This window comes from Zea mays, chromosome 6 (genome assembly GCF_902167145.1).
Source record: "Zea mays cultivar B73 chromosome 6, Zm-B73-REFERENCE-NAM-5.0, whole genome shotgun sequence".
Taxonomy (NCBI): Eukaryota; Viridiplantae; Streptophyta; class Magnoliopsida; order Poales; family Poaceae; genus Zea; species Zea mays.
The window spans coordinates 119,687,167-119,707,633 of NC_050101.1; positions in this window are offsets into that span (position 1 = coordinate 119,687,167).

Here is a 20,467-nt window from a genome sequence, read left to right on the forward strand (position 1 = left end):
GTTTAGCCTGGTCATTTTAGGCACAGATGTAGGGGCGCAAGAGACTCAACTAGATGCCATTAGTGAGAAAGAAAGAACCGGAGGCATGGTTGTCGAACTCGCGGCCATTGTCACACTGCAGGGCACGGACCGATCGATGAAACTGGGTGGATACCCAAGCGAAGAAGTGTGTGAGGGTGGTGAATGTGTCAGACTTCAACCGAAGAGGAAAAGTCCAAAGAAAATGGGAAAATCATTCAAAATCACCAAATAGAATTTATAACCAAATTGACTGAGTACAGGGGAGGTCCAGAGATCGCAATGAACCAGGTCAAAAGCCTGCTCAGCCTGAGAAGAAGAAGTAGTAAATGGGAGACGAGTATGTCGGCCTAACTAACAAGCATGACAGAGACCCTCAAAATGTCCTCTACTACATGAAGGATCTATACTGTTGGTAATCTTGCTCATTACATTGGATCCTGGATGGTTGAGGCAATGATGTCGAGTGGTGGAGGAGGTGGTGGAGTCCAGGACATGAGGTGGAAACACGTCGGTGGTGGAAGGGCGGAGTGTGTAGAGTGGCCCCGCACTGTCACAGCGGGCGAGAGGAGTCCCGAAGGCCAGATCCTTCACAGAAAAACCAGAGGGGTCAAACTCAATGGAACAAGAATTGCCCATGGTGAACCGACAAACAAAAAGGAGATTATGGGTGATGTGTGGGGCTACGAGAACATCGTTGAGATAGAAGGGCCCAGGGAGAACCGAGGCACCAACTGAGGTGACCGGTAGAGTGTAACTATTTCCGACGACGATCGAGGAGGGATGGGAGGAATGAGGGAATGGGAGTGAGAGAGTGTGCCTGCATTGGGGCGGTGTGGTAGGAAGCGCCGAAGTCTATGACCCAATCAGATGAGTTTGGGGCCATCACCATGGTGCTTAAAGTGGTGGCGAGGGAGGCATGGTCCCATCCTCCAGCCATCGGGGACCAAGGAGTCAGGGTGGGGGTCCCCGGGGGCGGGAGCTAGGGCAAAGCTAGCGATGCCGGTACGTAGTAGGGCGGCGTGGTCAAGAGAGCTAGCGTCGTAGGACGGGAGGCACTCGGGGCCTGACCCAGCCACATGGAGATGGTCCCGGTCGAGGGGTTGTAGAATGACAGCCATGACTGGCCACCACCTAGGCCGAAGGGACCACCTCAGGTGGAGCCGCCACCCCCGCGGTCGCCCTTGCGGGGGCGACGACTGCCTACACGGACAAGGAGCCGCAGGGGCTACGGGAGGAGGGCGAGTAGGGCCCCCGGTCGACAGAGGACGAGGAGCCTGCCCCTAGAGGGTGCCAGACCACCGGGAGGAGCGTTGTAGAGGGCCGGAGCCAAAGTGGGTGCCTCAGTCACCAAGGTGAGCTCCTCAAGGAGAAGCTCGTTCGGCACGGCATGGAACGTGGGAAAGGGCATTGTCCTCTTGATGAGAGACTTCAGGGGGGCCATAGCGAGGGCTAAGGCCATGCAGAAGGTTCAACACCAAGGTATGGTTAGTGACTGGCTCGCCAAGGTTGCAGAGGGAGTCCACCATACCCTTCATTTGGCGGCAATACTCCCCTACTGAGAGGTCCCACTGAGAGAACTAGTGGAACTGGGCATCGAGGTGGAGGGCCCGAGCATCCCGGTTCCTGAGGATCTGTTCCTCACTGAAAGGGAAATAGGGTCAAACCTTTTCCTAAATGATTTTGGTGGTTGAAATGCCCAACACAAATAATTGGACTAACTACTTCGCTCTAGATTATATAGTCTACATGTGCTAAAGGTTCAACACAAACCAATAAAAAGATCAAAGTTAGGGTTTAAAACAAAGGAGCAAAAGAAACCGAAGAGAACCCTGGTCTGGCGCACCGGACTGTCCGGTGTGCCACCGGACAGTGTCCGGTGCACCAGGGACCGTACAGACTGAACTCCTCACCTTCAGGTTTCTGGAAAGCCACTCTGCTATAATTCACTAGACTGTCCAGTGGGTCACCAGATTGTCCGGTGTGCCAGCGGAGCAACGGCTAAGAAGCGCACCGGTCGACTCCAACGGTCGCCTGCAAACGTGAACAGTGCACGGACAGTTCGCGCAGAGTTAGAGCAGCGCCAGAGGGCGCACCAGACTGTCCGGTGCCCCAAGATGTGAGAGCTCCAACAGTCAAAACCGTAAGAACCCTAACGGTTGGGTGACGTGGCTGGCGCACCGGGCAGTGTCTGGTGGCGCACCGGACTGTCTGGTGTGCCCATCGACAGACAGCCTCCCCAACGGCTGGTTTGGTGGTTGGGGCTATAAATACCCCCCAACCACCACCACATCAAGCATCCAAGTTTTTCAGACTTCTCATTCAATACAAGAGCTAGTGAAATCAATACAAGACACAATTCAATAGAATCAAAGCCTCTCCAAGTCCTAAATCCACTCCAAACAAATAGTGACTAGAGAGAGAGTTTTGCTCGTGTTCTTTGAGCTCTTGTTCTTGGATCGCTTTCTTCTTCTCTTTCTTGTTCTCAAGACACTTGTAATCAAAGCAAGAGACACCAAGTTGTGGTGGTCCTTGTGAGGGGTCTAAGTGACCCATTGATTAAGGAGAAAGCTCACTCGGTCTAGGTGATCGTTTGAGAGAGGGAAAGGGTTGAAAGAGACCCGGTCTTTGTGACCACCTCAACGGGGACTAGGTTTGCAAGAACCGAACCTCGGTAAAACAAATCATCGTGTCACTCGCTTTATTTCATGGTTGATTTGTTTTCGTCCTCTCTTTCGGACTAGATTTTATTTCTAACGCTAACCCCGGCTTGTAGTTGTGCTTAAAGTTTATAAATTTCAGATTCCGCCTATTCACCCCCCCTCTAGGCGACTTTCAGTTGGTATTAGAGCCCGGTACTTAATTAGAGTCTAACAACTCGAAGTGATGTCGGAAGGATCCGCCAAGAGGGAGATGGAAACGACCACAAGCCACGGGAAGGCTCCATCAAATGAGTCCGGCGCCAAAGGAAGGGAGGAATCACCTCCCCGTGTCAAGTCGCATCGGAGTGGCGACAAGAAGAAGAAGATGAATAAAGTGGTCTACTACGAGACCGATTCTTCGTCGCCCTCCACCTCCAGCTCCGACGCTCCGTCCGTCACTTCTAAGCGCCATGAGCGCAAGAAGTTTAGTAAGATATCCCTACGCTATCCTCGCATTTCAAAACGCACTCCTTTACTTTCCGTCCCATTAGGCAAACCACCAGTTTTTTACGGTGAAGATTATTGTATGTGGAGTGATAAAATGAGGCATCATCTACTCTCACTCCACTCTAGCACTTGGGACATTGTTGAGTTTGGAGCGCAGGTACCATCCATGGGGGATGAAGGATATGATTCGGACGAGGTCGCCCAAATCCGACACTTTGACTCCCAAGCCACCACTATACTCCTCGCCTCTCTATGTCGAGAGGAGTATAACAAGGTGCAAGGGCTAAAAAGTGCCAAGGAGATTTGGGACGTACTAAAGACCACGCACGAAGGGGATGAGGTGACCAAAATCACCAAGCGGGGGACGATCGAGGGGGAGCTTGGTCGATTCATCCTCAACCAAGGAGAAGAGCCACAAGCAATGTACAACCGGCTCAAGACCTTGGTCAACCAAGTGCGCAACATCGGGAGCACCAAATGGGATGACCATGAAATGGTCAAGGTTATTCTTAGATCACTCGTATTTCGTAATCCTACTCAAGTTCAATTAATACGTGGTGATCCTAGATATAAGCTAATGTCTCCCGAGGAAGTAATAGGAAAGTTTGTGAGCTTTGAGTTGATGATCAAAGGCTCCAAACAAATCGTCGAGCAAGGCACCACCTCCACACCTAAGGTGCAACCCGTCGCATGCAAAGCGACGGAGGAGAAGAAAGAAGAGTCTATATCAAGTAGGCTCCCCATCGACGCCTCCAAGCTCGACAACGAGGAAATGGCGCTCATCATCAAGAGCTTCCGCCAAATTCTCAAGCAAAGGAGGGGGAAGGATTACAAACCCCGCTCCAAGAAAGTGTGCTACAAATGTGGTAAGCCCGGTCATTTTATTGCTAAATGTCCATTATCTAGTGATAGTGACAGGGGCGACGACAAGAAGGGAAAGAGAAAGGAAAAGAAAAGATACTACAAGAAGAAGGGTGGCGATGCCCATGTATGCCGGGAATGGGACTTCGATGAGAGCTCCACCGACTCCTCCTCCGACGAGGACGCCGCCAACATCGCCGTCAACAAGGGTCTCCTCTTCCCCAACGTCGGCCACAAGTGCCTCATGGCAAAGGACGGCAAAAAGAAGAAGGTAAAATCTAGAGCCTCCACTAAATATACGACATCTAGTGATGATGAAGATGATTTGCTTGCTCTTTTTGCCAACTTAAACATGCAACAAAAAGAAAAATTGAATGAATTGATAGGTGTCATTCATGAGAAGGATGAATTCTTAGATAGCCAAGAGGAATTCCTTATTAAGGAAAACAAAAAGCATGTTAAAGTTAAAAATGCTTATGCTCAGGAAGTAGAGAAAAATGAAAACTTGTCTAAAGAGCTTAGTGAAAGTCGCCTAGAGGGGGGGTGAATAGGGCGAAACTGAAATTCTCAAAAATAATCACAACTACAAGCCGGGTTAGCGTTAGGAATATAATCAAGTCCGCGAGAGAGGGTGCAAAACAAATCACAAGCAAATAAGAGGTGTGACACGCGGATTTGTTTTACCGAGGTTCGGTTCTCGCAAACCTACTCCCCGTTGAGGTGGTCACAAAGACCGGGTCTCTTTCAACCCTTTCCCTCTCTCAAATGGTCCCTCGGACCGAGTGAGCTTTCTCTTCTCAATCACTTGGAACACAAAGTTCCTACAAGGACCACCACAAGATTGGTGTCTCTTGCCTCAATTACAAGTGAGTTTGATCTCAAGAAAGAATAAAAAAAGAAAGCAATCCAAGCGCAAGAGCTCGAAAGAACACAAGCAAATCTCTCTCACTAGTCACTAAAGCTTTGTGTGGAATTTGGGAGAGGATTTGATCTCTTGAGTGTGTCTAGAATTGAATGCCTAGCTCTTGTAAGTGGTTGGAAGTGTGAAAACTTGGATGCCATGAATGGTGAGTGGTTGGGGGTATTTATAGCCCCAACCACCAAACTAGCCATTTGGTGGGGCTGACTGTCGTATGGTGCACCGCACAGTCCGGTGCACACCGGACATGTCCGGTGCGCCAACCACGTCACCAAAGTCGTTGGGATTCGACCGTTGGAGCTCTGTCTTCTGGGCCCGCCTGGATGTCCGGTGGCGCACCGGACATGTACTGTAGAGTGTCTGGTGCGCCAGTATGGGCGTGCCTGACTTCTGCGCGTGCTGGCGCGCATTCAATGCGCTGCAGGTAGCCGTTGGCGCCGAAGTATCCGTTGCTTCGATGGCACACCGGACAGTCCGGTGTACACCGGACATGTCCGGTGAATTATAGTGGACTAGCCGTTGCGAATTCCCGAAGCTGGCGAGTTCCTGAGGCGCCGTTCCTTGGAGCATCGGACACTGTCCGGTGTATACCGGACAGTCCGGTGAATTATAGCGGAGCGCCTCTGGATTTTCCCGAAGGTGACGAGTTTGACTAAGAGTCCTCTGGTGCACCGGACACTGTCTGGTGGCACACCGGACAGTCCGGTGCGCCAGACCAGAGGTGCCTTCGGTTGTCCCTTTGCTCTTTTGTTGAACCCAATACTTTGTCTTTTTATTGGCTAAGTGTGAACCTTTGGCACCTGTATAACTTATACACTAGAGCAAACTAGTTAGTCCAATTATTTGTGTTGGGCACTTCAACCACCAAAATTATTTAGGAACTAGGTGTAAGCCTAATTCCCTTTCAATCTCCCCCTTTTTGGTGATTGATGCCAACACAAACCAAAGCAAATATGGAATTACATAATTGAACTAGCTTGCATAATGTAAGTGCAAAGGTTGCTTGGAATTGAGCCAATATAACTACTCATAAGATATGCATGGATTGTTTCTTTGTTTTTAACATTTTGGACCATGCTTGCACCACATGTTTTGTTTTTGCAAATTCTTTTGTAAATCCTTTTCAAAGTTCTTTTGCAAATAGTCAAAGGTAAATGAATAAGATTTTGCAAAGCATTTTCACGATTTGAAATTTTCTCCCCCTGTTTCAAATGCTTTTCCTTTGACTAAACAAAACTCCCCCTAGATAAGATTCTCCTCTTAGTGTTCAAGAGGGTTTTGATGTATCAATTTTTGAAATACTACTTTTCTCCCCCTTTTGAACACAATAAGATACCAATTTGAAATTTACCAATTGAAAAATCATTAGTTTTTAAAATTAGGTGGTGGTGCGGTCCTTTTGCTTTGGGCTAATACTTTCTCCCCTTTTGGCATGAATCGCCAAAAACGGATATTTAGAATGAAATATAAGCCCGTATTAGAACTTTCTCCCCTTTGGACATAAATAAATGAGTGAAGATTATACCAAAGATGGAGTCCTTTTGCTTTGTGCTCATGCTTTCTCCCCCAAAAATGGAGAGTTGCTTGGAGTGATGACGAAGGATGAGTTACGGAGTGGAAGCCTTTGTCTTCGCCGAAGACTCCAAATTCCCTTTCAATACACCTATGACTTGGTTTGAAATAGACTTGATAACACATTAGTCATAGCATATGAAAGAGACATGATCAAAGGTATATAGAAGAGCTATGTGTGCAAATCAACAAAAGAAGTTCCTAGAATCAAGAATATTTAGCTCATGCCTAAGTTTGTTAAAAGTTTGTTCATCAAGAGGCTTGGTAAAGATATCGGCTAATTGATCTTTAGTATTAATGTAAGAAATCTCGATATCTCCCTTTTGTTGGTGATCCCTTAAAAAGTGATACCGAATGGCTATGTGTTTAGTGCGGCTATGCTCAACAGGATTATCCGCCATGCGGATTGCACTCTCATTATCACATAGAAGAGGAACTTTGGTTAATTTGTAACCATAGTCCCTAAGGGTTTGCCTCATCCAAAGTAGTTACGCGCAACAATGTCCTGCGGCAATGTACTCGGTGAAAGGGAAATGTGCCTTTGGGCCATTTCTAAGTATTTTGGTGATTGAGTGCAAACACAAGTGCTTAAATGTGAAAATATGCCTAAGGATGATCAAAGTGCAAATCACAAGTTAAGGTATGTTTCTAAGCCTTAGTACATTGGTTTTGTGTACTAATATATTTGTCTAAGTGTTAGAAACAGATAGAAGAAGAGAAGAGAAGACTTGGCTGTGTACAGCCAAGGGGCTGCTTCGGTCTGGGGCACCGGACTGTCCGGTGGTGCACCGGACAGTGTCCGGTGGTGCACCGGACAGTGTCCGGTGCGCCAGGCTGCCTCGGCCGAAGAGGCCGCTCTCGGGTTTTTCTCCGGCGACTTCGGCTAAAATTCACCGGACTGTCCGGTGTGCACCGGACTGTCCGGTGAGCCAACGGTCGGCCGGGCCAACGGTCGGCCGCGCGATCGGCGCGCGACACGTGGCCGAGCCAACGGTCGGAAGGAAGCACCGAACTGTCCGGTGTGCACCGGACTGTCCGGTGCGCCAGATCTGCAACGGTCGGCAACGGTCGGCTTCGCTTTTTAAGGAAACAAATCGGGCACCGGACAGTGTCCGGTGTGCACCGGACTGTCCGGTGCGCCACGAGACAGAAGGCAAAGATGGCCTTCCAGATTTGTTCCCAACGGCTCCTAGCTGCCTTGGGGCTATAAAAGGGACCCCTAGGCGCATGGAGGAACACACCAAGCATTCCTTGAGCACTCTTGATCACTCACACATCAATCTCGCGCACTTGTTCGACATTCTAGTGATTTGAGCTCCGTTCTAGTGTGCTAGTCTTTTGAGCTCAAGTCTGGGTCTTGTGTGTGCGTATTCGCTGTGATCTTTGTGTCGTGTGTGAGTTGCTAATCCCTCCCTTGCTCTGTGATTCTCTGTGAACATCTTTTGTAAGGGCGAGAGGCTCCAAGTTGTGGAGATTCCTCGCAAACGGGATTAAGAAAAGAAAAGCAAGAACACCGTGGTATTCAAGTTGATCATTGGATCACTTGAGAGGAGTTGAGTGCAACTCTCGTCCGTTGGGACGCCACAACGTGGAGTAGGCAAGTTTTGTACTTGGCCGAACCACAGGATAACCACTGTGTCATCTCTGTGATTGGATTCTTGTGGTTATTGTGTTTTGACTCCTCTCTAGCCACTTGGCATAAACTGTGCTAACACTTAACAAGTTTTTGTGGCTTAAGTTTTGAAGTTTTTACAGGATCACCTATTCACCCCCCCTCTAGGTGCTTTCAATTGGTATCAGAGCCGTTCTCTTCAAGAAAGGGACTAACCGCCCGAAGAGATGGATCCTAAGGGGAAGGGAATTGTGATCAACGACAAGGAGAAGGAGTCCTTCGTCAACGAGCCAAGGGATGACAAGTCCAATGACTCGGGCTCGGGCCACAAGCGAAAAGATGGGAAGAAGAAGAAGACAAGACGCATCAAGGAGATCGTCTACTACGACAGCGATGAGTCCTCTTCTTCCCAAAAGGACGACGACCACGACAAACAAAAGACGGTTAACTCAAACTTTTCTTTTGATTATTCGCGCATTCCATATAGCTCAAATGCTCATTTGCTCCCCATTCCACTTGGCAAGCCTCCTCACTTTGATGGAGAGGACTACGGATTTTGGAGTCACATAATGCGTACTCACCTATTTTCTCTCCATCCAAGCATTTGGGAGATTGTGGAAAGTGGAATGAAATTTGATAGCTCGGATAGCCCTTCATTCATTAATGAGCAAATCCATAAGAATGCACAAGCTACCACTGTTCTTCTAGCTTCATTATGCAGGGATGAATATAACAAAGTGAGCGGCTTGGATAACGCCAAGCAGATCTGGGACACCCTAAAGATTTCTCATGAGGGGAATGACGTTACCTTGCTCACCAAAATGGAGTTGGTGGAAGGCGAGCTTGGACGATTCGCGATGATAAGGGGCGAGGAGCCAACTCAGACATACAACCGGCTCAAGACCCTTATCAACAAAATAAGGAGCTACGGAAGCACGCGATGGACGGACCACGACGTCGTCCGACTAATGCTCAGGTCCTTTACCGTTCTTGATCCTCATTTGGTGAATAATATTCGTGAGAATCCCAGGTACACCAAAATGTCGCCCGAAGAAGTCCTAGGAAAATTCGTCAGCGGGCGAATGATGATCAAGGAGGCAAGGTATGTGGACGACGCCTTGAATGGACCGATCAACGAACCGCAACCTTTTGCTCTCAAAGCCACAAGGAGCAAGGAGGCACTACCCAGCAAGGTGGCGCAAATTGAGGCAGCCGGTCTTAATGATGAAGAAATGGCCCTCATCATCAAGAGATTCAAGACGGTGCTAAAGGGTCGCAATGGACAGCCGAGCAAGACTAAGACCAAGGGGAAGCGATCATGCTTCAAATGCGGTAAGCTTGGTCATTTTATTGCTAACTGTCCTGATAATGAAAGTGACCAGGAAAAGGGGAACAAAAGGGAGAAGAAGAAGCACTACAAGAAAGCCAAGGGCGAGGCGCATCTAGGCAAGGAGTGGGATTCGGATTGCTCCTCCTCCGACTCCGACAATGAGGGACTCGCCGCCACCGCCTTCAACAAATCGGCCCTCTTCCCCAACGAGCGTCACACGTGTCTCATGGCTAAGGAGAAGAAAGTAAGTACTCGAAACTCTACTTATGCTTCTTCTAGTGATAATGATTCCAGTGACGATGATGAAATAGACTATTCTAGTGTATTTAAAGGTCTAGATAGAATTACAATTGGCAAAATTAATGAATTAATTGATGCATTGAATGAGAAGGATAAACTCTTAGAGAAACAAGAGGATTTATTGTATGAAGAGCATGATAAATTTTTAGAAGCTCAAAAATCTCATGCTCTAGAAGTTAAAAGAAATGAGATGCTTACTTGTGAATTATCTTCATGCCATGAAACAATTTCTAAATTAAAGAGCATTAACGATGAGTTGAATGTTAAGATAGAAATAGCTAGTAAATCAACAACTTGTGTAGAAAATGTTGCTATTTGCAATAGATGTAAAGAATTTGATATTGATGCTTGTAGTGAACACATAGCCTCTATTGCAAGGTTAAATAATGAAGTGGCTAGTCTTAATGACCAACTTAAGACTAGCAAAAGTGAATTTGATAAGTTAAAATTTGCAAGGGATGCTTACACAATAGGAAGACATCCCTCAATTAAGGATGGGCTTGGCTTCAAGAGGGAAGCCAAGAACTTAACAAGCCATAAGACTCCCATCTCCACCAAGGAGAAAGGGAAGGCTCCTATGGCTAATAGTGTTAAGAAGAATCATGCTTTCATGTACTATGATAGGAGATATTCTAGAAATGCTTTTAGAGGTCATGATGTTTTTGATTCACATGCTTATGACTCTTATGCTATGACTGCTTCTAGCTCTCATGTTATGCATGGTAGAAATGGGCTTAGAAGAAATGTTGTTCATCAAATGCCTAGAAGAAATGTTGTTAGGAAAGTAGTGAATGAACCTTCTACAATTTATTGTGCTTTGAATGCTTCCTTTGAAATTTGTAGAAAGGATAAGAAAATTGTTGCTAGAAAGTTAGGGGCAAAATGCAAAGGTGATAAAACTTGCATTTGGGTCCCTAAGGAAATTGTGACTAACCTTGTAGGACCCAACAAGAGTTGGGTACCTAAGTCCCAAGCCTAAATTTGCCTTGCAGGTTTATGCATCCGGGGGTTCAAGCTGGATTATCGACAGCGGATGCACAAACCATATGACGGGGGAGAAGAAGATGTTCACCTCCTACGTCAAGAATAAAGATTCCCAAGATTCAATTGTATTCGGTGATGGGAATCAAGGCAAGGTAAAAGGTTTAGGTAAAATTGCAATTTCTAATGAGCACTCCATATCTAATGTATTTTTAGTAGAGAGTCTTGGATATAATTTGCTATCTGTTAGTCAATTATGTCATATGGGGTATAACTGTCTATTTACAAATGTAGATGTGTCTGTCTTTAGAAGAAGTGATGGTTCACTAGCTTTTAAGGGTGTATTAGACGGCAAACTTTATTTAGTTGATTTTGCAAAAGAAGAGGCCGGTCTAGATGCATGCTTAATAGCTAAGACTAGCATGGGCTGGCTGTGGCATCGCCGCTTAGCACATGTGGGGATGAAGAACCTCCACAAACTTCTAAAGGGAGAACATGTGATAGGTCTAACCAATGTTCATTTCGAAAAAGATAGACCTTGTGCAGCTTGTCAAGCAGGGAAACAGGTGGGAGGAGCACATCACAGCAAGAATGTGATGACCACTTCAAGACCCCTGGAGCTGCTGCATATGGACCTCTTCGGACCCGTCGCCTATCTGAGCATAGGAGGGAGTAAGTATGGTTTAGTTATTGTTGATGACTTTTCCCGCTTCACTTGGGTGTTCTTTTTGCAGGATAAGTCTGAAACCCAAGGGACCCTCAAGCGCTTTCTCAGGAGAGCTCAAAATGAGTTTGAGCTCAAGGTGAAGAAGATAAGGAGCGACAACAGGTCCGAGTTCAAGAACCTTCAAGTGGAGGAGTTCCTTGAAGATGAAGGAATCAAGCACGAGTTCTCCGCTCCCTACACACCACAGCAAAATGGTGTGGTAGAGAGGAAGAACAGGACGCTCATCGACATGGCGAGGACGATGCTAGGAGAGTTCAAGACCCCCGAGTGCTTTTGGACGGAAGCCGTTAACACTGCTTGCCACGCCATCAACAGGGTCTACCTTCATCGCCTCCTCAAGAAGACGTCGTATGAGCTACTAACCGGTAACAAACCCAATGTATCGTACTTTCGTGTATTTGGGAGTAAATGCTACATTCTAGTGAAGAAGGGTAGAAATTCTAAGTTTGCTCCCAAAGCTGTAGAAGGGTTTTTATTAGGTTATGACTCAAATACAAAGGCGTATAGAGTCTTCAACAAATCATCGGGTTTGGTTGAAGTCTCTAGCGACGTTGTATTTGATGAGACTAATGGCTCTTCAAGAGAGCAAGTTGTTGATTGTGATGATGTAGATGAAGAAGATGTTCCGACAGCCGCTATACGAACCATGGCGATTGGAGAAGTGCGGCCACAGGAACAAGATGAGCAAGATCAACCCTCTTCCTCAATTATGGTGCATCCCCCGACTCAAGACGATGAACAGGTTCATCATAAGGAGGCGTGTGATCAAGGGGGAGCACAAGATGATAACGTGATGGAGGAAGAAGCGCAACCGGCACCTCCAACCCAAGTTCGAGCGATGATTCAAAGGGATCATCCCGTCGACCAAATTCTGGGTGACATTAGCAAGGGAGTAACTACTCGATCTCGATTAGTTAATTTTTGTGAGCATTACTCCTTTGTCTCTTCTATTGAGCCTTTCAGGGTAGAAGAGGCCTTGCTAGATCCGGACTGGGTGTTGGCCATGCAAGAGGAGTTAAACAACTTCAAGCGCAATGAAGTTTGGACACTGGTGCCTCGTCCGAAGCAAAATGTTGTGGGAACCAAGTGGGTGTTCCGCAACAAACAGGACGAGCACGGGGTGGTGACGAGGAACAAGGCTCGACTTGTGGCAAAAGGTTATGCCCAAGTCGCAGGTTTGGATTTCGAGGAGACCTTTGCTCCTGTGGCTAGGCTAGAGTCAATTCGAATCTTGCTAGCATATGCCGCTCACCATTCTTTCAGGTTGTACCAAATGGATGTGAAGAGCGCTTTCCTCAACGGGCCAATCAAGGAGGAGGTGTACGTGGAGCAACCCCCGGGCTTTGAGGATGAACGGTACCCCGACCATGTGTGTAAGCTCTCTAAGGCGCTCTATGGACTTAAGCAAGCCCCAAGAGCATGGTATGAATGCCTTAGAGATTTCTTAATTGCTAATGCTTTCAAGGTTGGGAAAGCCGATCCAACTCTTTTTACTAAGACTTGTGATGGTGATTTGTTTGTGTGCCAAATTTATGTCGATGACATAATATTTGGTTCTACTAACCAAAAGTCTTGTGAAGAGTTTAGCAGGGTGATGACGCAGAAATTCGAGATGTCAATGATGGGCGAGTTAAACTACTTCCTTGGGTTCCAAGTGAAGCAACTCAAGGACGGCACCTTCATCTCTCAAACGAAGTACACGCAAGATCTGCTAAAGCGGTTTGGGATGAAGGACGCCAAGCCCGCAAAGACGCCGATGGGAACCGACGGACACACCGACCTCAACAAAGGAGGTAAGTCCGTTGATCAAAAAGCATACCGGTCAATGATAGGTTCTTTGCTTTATTTATGTGCTAGTAGACCGGACATTATGCTTAGTGTATGCATGTGTGCTAGATTTCAATCCGATCCTAAGGAGTGTCACTTAGTGGCGGTGAAGCGAATTCTTAGATATTTGGTTGCTACGCCTTGCTTCGGGCTCTGGTATCCAAAGGGGTCTACCTTTGACTTAGTTGGATACTCAGACTCCGACTATGCTGGATGTAAGGTCGATAGGAAGAGTACATCGGGGACGTGCCAATTCTTAGGAAGGTCCCTGGTGTCATGGAACTCTAAGAAACAAACATCCGTTGCCCTATCCACCGCTGAGGCCGAGTACGTTGCCGCAGGTCAGTGTTGCGCGCAACTACTTTGGATGAGGCAAACCCTCCGGGACTTTGGCTACAATCTGAGCAAAGTCCCACTCCTATGTGACAATGAGAGTGCTATCCGCATGGCGGAGAATCCTGTTGAGCACAGCCGCACAAAGCACATAGACATCCGGCATCACTTTTTGAGAGACCACCAGCAAAAGGGAGATATCGAAGTGTTTCATGTTAGCACCGAGAACCAGCTAGCCGATATCTTCACTAAGCCTCTAGATGAGAAGACCTTTTGCAGGTTGCGTAGTGAGCTAAATGTCTTAGATTCGCGGAACTTGGATTGAATTGTAGCATACATGTGTTTATGCATTTGATTAGGTTCATTCTGCATTTTGTTGCTTATTGTGGTGCTCAAGTTGTACCAACACTCCCTGGACCTCACAAGTCCGTTGCAAAGTGATGCACATGTTTAGGGGGAGATGTGTTACAACTTGACCCTTTGAGACTAACCATTTGCTTGAGTTTGCTTGACTTAGTCTTGAAGGAGGATTGAAAGGGAAAAGGTGGACTTGGACCATGAAAGACTTCCACTGCACTCCGATGAGAGGGTAACTAATTCCAAGTTCATCTCATGAAATCTTATTGCCATTTGCTCTTAATTGAAGACTTTGGTGAGGCAATGGGGTTAATAGGCCAAGATTAATCCCGTTTTGGTGCTTGATGCCAAAGGGGGAGAAAATAAAGGCCAAAGTGATAAATGGATCAGCTACCACTTGAGAGATTTTGAAAATAGTAGAATAGAGTTTTTGTTGTGTCAAAAGCTTTTATTGTCTTTTATCGTCTCTATTGTCAAAAGTTGGCTTCTTGTGGGGAGAAGTATTGATTATGGGAAATAGGGGGAGTTTTTGAAATCTTTGATCAATCTCTTTTGGAATGACTCTCTTTATACTTCAACATGTGTGTTTGACTTAGAGATAGAGATTTGAGTTTGATTTGCAAAAACAAACCAAGTGGTGGCAAAGGATGATCCATATATGCCAAAATTGAATAAAACCAATTTGAGTTTTTATTTAAAGTGATTTTGCACTTGTTCTAGTCGCTTTATGTTGTGTTGGCATAAATCACCAAAAAGGGGGAGATTGAAAGGGAAATGTGCCTTTGGGCCATTTCTAAGTATTTTGGTGATTGAGTGCAAACACAAGTGCTTAAATGTGAAAATATGCCTAAGGATGATCAAAGTGCAAATCACAAGTTAAGGTATGTTTCTAAGCCTTAGTACATTGGTTTTGTGTACTAATATATTTGTCTAAGTGTTAGAAACAGATAGAAGAAGAGAAGAGAAGACTTGGCTGTGTACAGCCAAGGGGCTGCTTCGGTCTGGGGCACCGGACTGTCCGGTGGTGCACCGGACAGTGTCCGGTGCGCCAGGCTGCCTCGGCCGAAGAGGCCGCTCTCGGGTTTTTCTCCGGCGACTTCGGCTAAAATTCACCGGACTGTCCGGTGTGCACCGGACTGTCCGGTGAGCCAACGGTCGGCCGGGCCAACGGTCGGCCGCGCGATCGGCGCGCGACACGTGGCCGAGCCAACGGTCGGAAGGAAGCACCGGACTGTCCGGTGTGCACCGGACTGTCCGGTGCGCCAGATCTGCAACGGTCGGCAACGGTCGGCTTCGCTTTTTAAGGAAACAAATCGGGCACCGGACAGTGTCCGGTGTGCACCGGACTGTCCGGTGCGCCACGAGACAGAAGGCAAAGATGGCCTTCCAGATTTGTTCCCAACGGCTCCTAGCTGCCTTGGGGCTATAAAAGGGACCCCTAGGCGCATGGAGGAACACACCAAGCATTCCTTGAGCACTCTTGATCAGTCACACATCAATCTCGCGCACTTGTTCGACATTCTAGTGATTTGAGCTCCGTTCTAGTGTGCTAGTCTTTTGAGCTCAAGTCTGGGTCTTGTGTGTGCGTATTCGCTGTGATCTTTGTGTCGTGTGTGAGTTGCTAATCCCTCCCTTGCTCTGTGATTCTCTGTGAACATCTTTTGTAAGGGCGAGAGGCTCCAAGTTGTGGAGATTCCTCGCAAACGGGATTAAGAAAAGAAAAGCAAGAACACCGTGGTATTCAAGTTGATCATTGGATCACTTGAGAGGAGTTGAGTGCAACTCTCGTCCGTTGGGACGCCACAACGTGGAGTAGGCAAGTTTTGTACTTGGCCGAACCACGGGATAACCACTGTGTCATCTCTGTGATTGGATTCTTGTGGTTATTGTGTTTTGACTCCTCTCTAGCCACTTGGCATAAACTGTGCTAACACTTAACAAGTTTTTGTGGCTTAAGTTTTGAAGTTTTTACAGGATCACCTATTCACCCCCCCTCTAGGTGCTTTCACTCGGCTTCGGCGGTAGAAAGAGCTACGGAATTTTGCTTCTTTGAAGCCCAAGACACCAAGGATCTTCCCAAGAACTGGCAAGTCCCCGATGTGCTCTTTCTATTAATTTTACACCCCGCCCAATCGGCATCCGAATAACCAATCAAATCAAATGTGGATCCCCTAGGATACCAAAGCCCAAACTTAGGAGTATAAACCAAATATCTCAAGATTCGTTTTACGGCCGTAAGGTGAGCTTCCTTAGGGTCGGCTTGGAATCTTGCACACATGCATACGGAAAGCATAATATCCGGTCGAGATGCACATAAATATAGCAAAGAACCTATCATCGACCGGTATACCTTTTGATCGACGGATTTACCTCCTTCGTCGAGGTCGAGATGCCCATTGGTTCCCATGGGTGTCTTGATGGGTTTGGCATCCTTCATTCCAAACTTGGTTAGAATATCTTGAGTATACTTCGTTTGGCTTAGGAAGGTGCCCTCTTGGAGTTGTTCACTTGAAATCCTAAGAAGTACTTCAACTCCCCCATCATAGACATCTCGAATTTCTGTGTCATGATCCTACTAAACTCTTCACATGTAGATTCGTTAGTAGACCCAAATATAATATCATCAACATAAATTTGGCATGCAAACAAATCATTTTCAGGTGTTTTGGTAAAGAGTGTAGGATCGGCTTTTCCGACTTTGAATCCATTAGTGATAAGGAAATCCCTAAGGCATTCATACCATGCTCTTGGGGCTTGCTTGAGCCCATAAAGCGCCTTAGAGAGTTTATAAACATGGTTAGGGTACTCACTATCTTCAAAGCCGGGAGGTTGCTCAACATAGACCTCTTCCTTGATTGGTCCATTGAGGAAGGCACTTTTCACGTCCATTTGATAAAGCTTAAAGCCATGATAAGTAGCATAGGCCAATAATATACGAATTGACTCAAGCCTAGCTACGGGTGCATAGGTTTCACCGAAATCCAAACCTTCGACTTGGGAGTATCCCTTGGCCACAAGTCGTGCTTTGTTCCTTGTCACCACACTATGCTCATCTTGCTTGTTGCGGAAGACCCATTTGGTTCCTACAACATTTTGATTAGGACGTGGAACTAAATGCCATACCTCATTCCTAGTGAAGTTGTTGAGCTCCTCTTGCATTGCCACTACCCAATCCGAATCTTGAAGTGCTTCCTCTACCCTGTGTGGCTCAATAGAGGAAACAAAAGAGTAATGCTCACAAAAATGTGCAACACGAGATCTAGTAGTTACCCCCTTATGAATGTCGCCGAGGATGGTGTCGACGGGGTGATCTCGTTGGATTGCTTGGTGGACTCTTGGGTGTGGCGGCCTTTGTTCTTCATCCTCCTTGTCTTGATCATTTGCATCTCCCCCTTGATCACTGCCGTCATCTTGAGGTGGCTCATTTGCTTGATCATCTATTTCATCAACTTGAGCTTCATCCTCATTTTGAGTTGGTGGAGATGCTTGCGTGGAGGAGGATGGTTGATCTTGTGCATTTAGAGGCTCTTTGGATTCCTTAGGACACACATCCCCAATGGACATGTTCCTTAGCGCGATGCACGGAGCCTCTTCATCACCTATCTCATCAAGATCAACTTGCTCTACTTGAGAGCCGTTAGTTTCATCAAACACAACGTCACAAGATACTTCAACTAGTCCCGAGGACTTGTTAAAGACTCTATATGCCCTTGTGTTTGAATCATATCCTAGTAAAAAGCCTTCTACAGTCTTAGGAGCAAATTTAGATTTTCTACCTCTTTTAACAAGTATAAAGCATTTGCTACCAAAGACTCTAAAATATGAAATATTGGGCTTTTTACCGATTAGGAGTTCATACGATGTCTTCTTGAGGATTCGGTGAAGATATAACCGGTTGATGGCGTAGCAAGCGGTGTTGACCGCCTCGGCCCAAAACCAATCCGAAGTCTTGTATTCATCAAGCATGGTTCTTGCCATGTCCAATAGAGTTCTATTCTTCCTTTCCACTACACCATTTTGTTGTGGCATGTAGGGAGAGGAGAACTCATGCTTGATGCCCTCCTCCTCAAGGAAGCCTTCAATTTGAGAGTTCTTGAACTCCGTCCCGTTGTCGCTTCTAATTTTCTTGATCCTTAAGTCGAACTCATTTTGAGCTCGTCTCAAGAATCCTTTTAAGGTCTCTTGGGTTTGAGATTTTTCCTGCAAAAAGAATACCCAAGTGAAGCGAGAATAATCATCCACTATTACAAGACAATACTTACTCCCGCCGATGCTTATGTAAGCAATCGGACCGAATAGATCCATGTGGAGTAGCTCAAGCGGCCTGTCGGTCGTCATGATGTTCTTGTGTGGATGATGGGTACCAACTTGCTTTCCTGCTTGGCATGCGCTACAAACCCTTTCTTTCTCAAAATGAACATTGGTTAGTCCTAAAATGTGCTCTCCCTTTAGAAGCTTATGAAGATTCTTCATCCCAACATGGGCTAGTCGGCGGTGCCAGAGCCAACCCATGTTAGTCTTAGCAATTAAGCAAGTGTCGAGTTCAGCTCTATCAAAATCTACCAAGTATAGCTGTCCCTCCAACACTCCCTTAAATGCTATTGAATCATCACTTCTTCTAAAGACAGTGACACCTATATCAGTGAATAGACAGTTGTAACCCATTTTGCATAATTGAGATACAGAAAGCAAATTGTAATCTAATGAATCTACAAGAAAAACATTGGAAATAGAATGGTCAGGAGATATAGCAATTTTACCCAATCATTTGACCAAACCTTGGTTTCCATCCCCGAATGTGATCGTTCGTTGGGGATCTTGGTTTTTCTCGTAGGAGGAGAACATCTTCTTCTCCCCTGTCATGTGGTTTGTGCACCCGCTGTCGATGATCCAGCTTGAGCCCCCGGATGCATAAACCTACAAAACAAGTTTAGTTTTTGACTTTAGGTACCCAAACGGTTTTGGGTCCTTTGGCATTAGAAACAAGAACTTTGGGTACCCAAACACAAGTCTTGGAGCCCTTGTGTTTGCCCCCAACAAACTTGGCAACTACCTTGCCGGATTTGTTAGTAAGCACATATGATGCATCAAAGGTTTTAAATGAAAAGCTATGTTCATTTGATGCACTAGGAGTTTTCTTCTTAGGCAACTTAGCACGGGTTGGTTGCCTAGAGCTAGATGTCTCACCCTTATACATGAAAGCATGGTTAGGACCAGAGTGAGACTTCCTAGAATGAATTCTCCTAATTTTATCATCGGGATAACCGGCAGGGTATAAAATGTAACCCTCGTTATCCTGAGGCATGGGAGCCTTGCCCTTAACAAAGTTGGACAATTTCTTAGGAGGGGCACTAAGTTTGACATTGCCTCCCTGTTGGAAGCCAATGCCATCCTTGATGCCAGGGCGTCTCCCACTATAGAGCATACTTCTAGCAAATTTAAATTTTCCATTTTCTAAATTATGCTCGGCAATTTTAGCATCTAATTTTGCTATATGATCATTTTGTTGTTTAATTAAAGCCATGTGATCATGTATAGCATCAATGTTAACATCTCTACATCTAGTACAAATGGTAGTGTGCTCAACGGTAGATGTAGAGGGTTTGCAAGATTTTAATTCTACAACCTTAGCATGCAATATATCATTCTTAGTTCTAAGGTCGGAAATAGTAGCATTGCAAACATCAAAATTTTTAGCCTTAGCAAGCAATTTTTCATTTTCATTTCTAAGGCTAGCAAGAGAAATGTTAAATTCTTCAATCTTAGCAAGTAAATCATCATTATCATTTCTAAGATTGGGAATTGAAACATTACAAGCAATAGAATCAACCCTAGCTAATAAATTAGCATTCTCATTTCTAAGGTTGTCTATAGTCTCATGGCAAGTGCTTAGTTCACTAGATAATTTCTCACATTTTTCAACTTCTAGAGCATAAGCATTTTTAACTTTAACATGCTTTTTGTTTTCCTTGATTAGGAAGTCCTCTTGGGAGTCCAAGAGATCATCCTTCTCATGGATGGCACTAATCAATTCATTTAACTTCTCTTTTTGTTGCATGTTTAAGTTGGCAAAAAGAGTGCGTAGGTTATCTTCCTCATCACTAGCATTTTCATCACTAGAGGACTCATATCTAGTGGAGGATTTAGATTTAACCTTCTTCCTTTTGCCGTCCTTTGCCATGAGGCACTTGTGGCCGACGTTGGGGAAGAGAAGGCCCTTGGTGACGGCGATGTTGGTGGCGTCCTCGTCGGAGGAGGAGTCGCTAGAGCTTTCGTCGGAGTCCCATTCCCGACAAACATGGGCATCGCCGCCCTTCTTCTTGTAATACCTCTTCTTCTCCTTTCTTCTCCCCTTCTTGTCGTCACCCCTGTCACTGTCACTAGAAATAGAACATTTAGCTATAAAGTGACTGGGCTTACCACACTTGTAGCAAACCTTCTTGGAGCGGGGCTTGTAATCCTTCCCCCTCCTTTGCTTGAG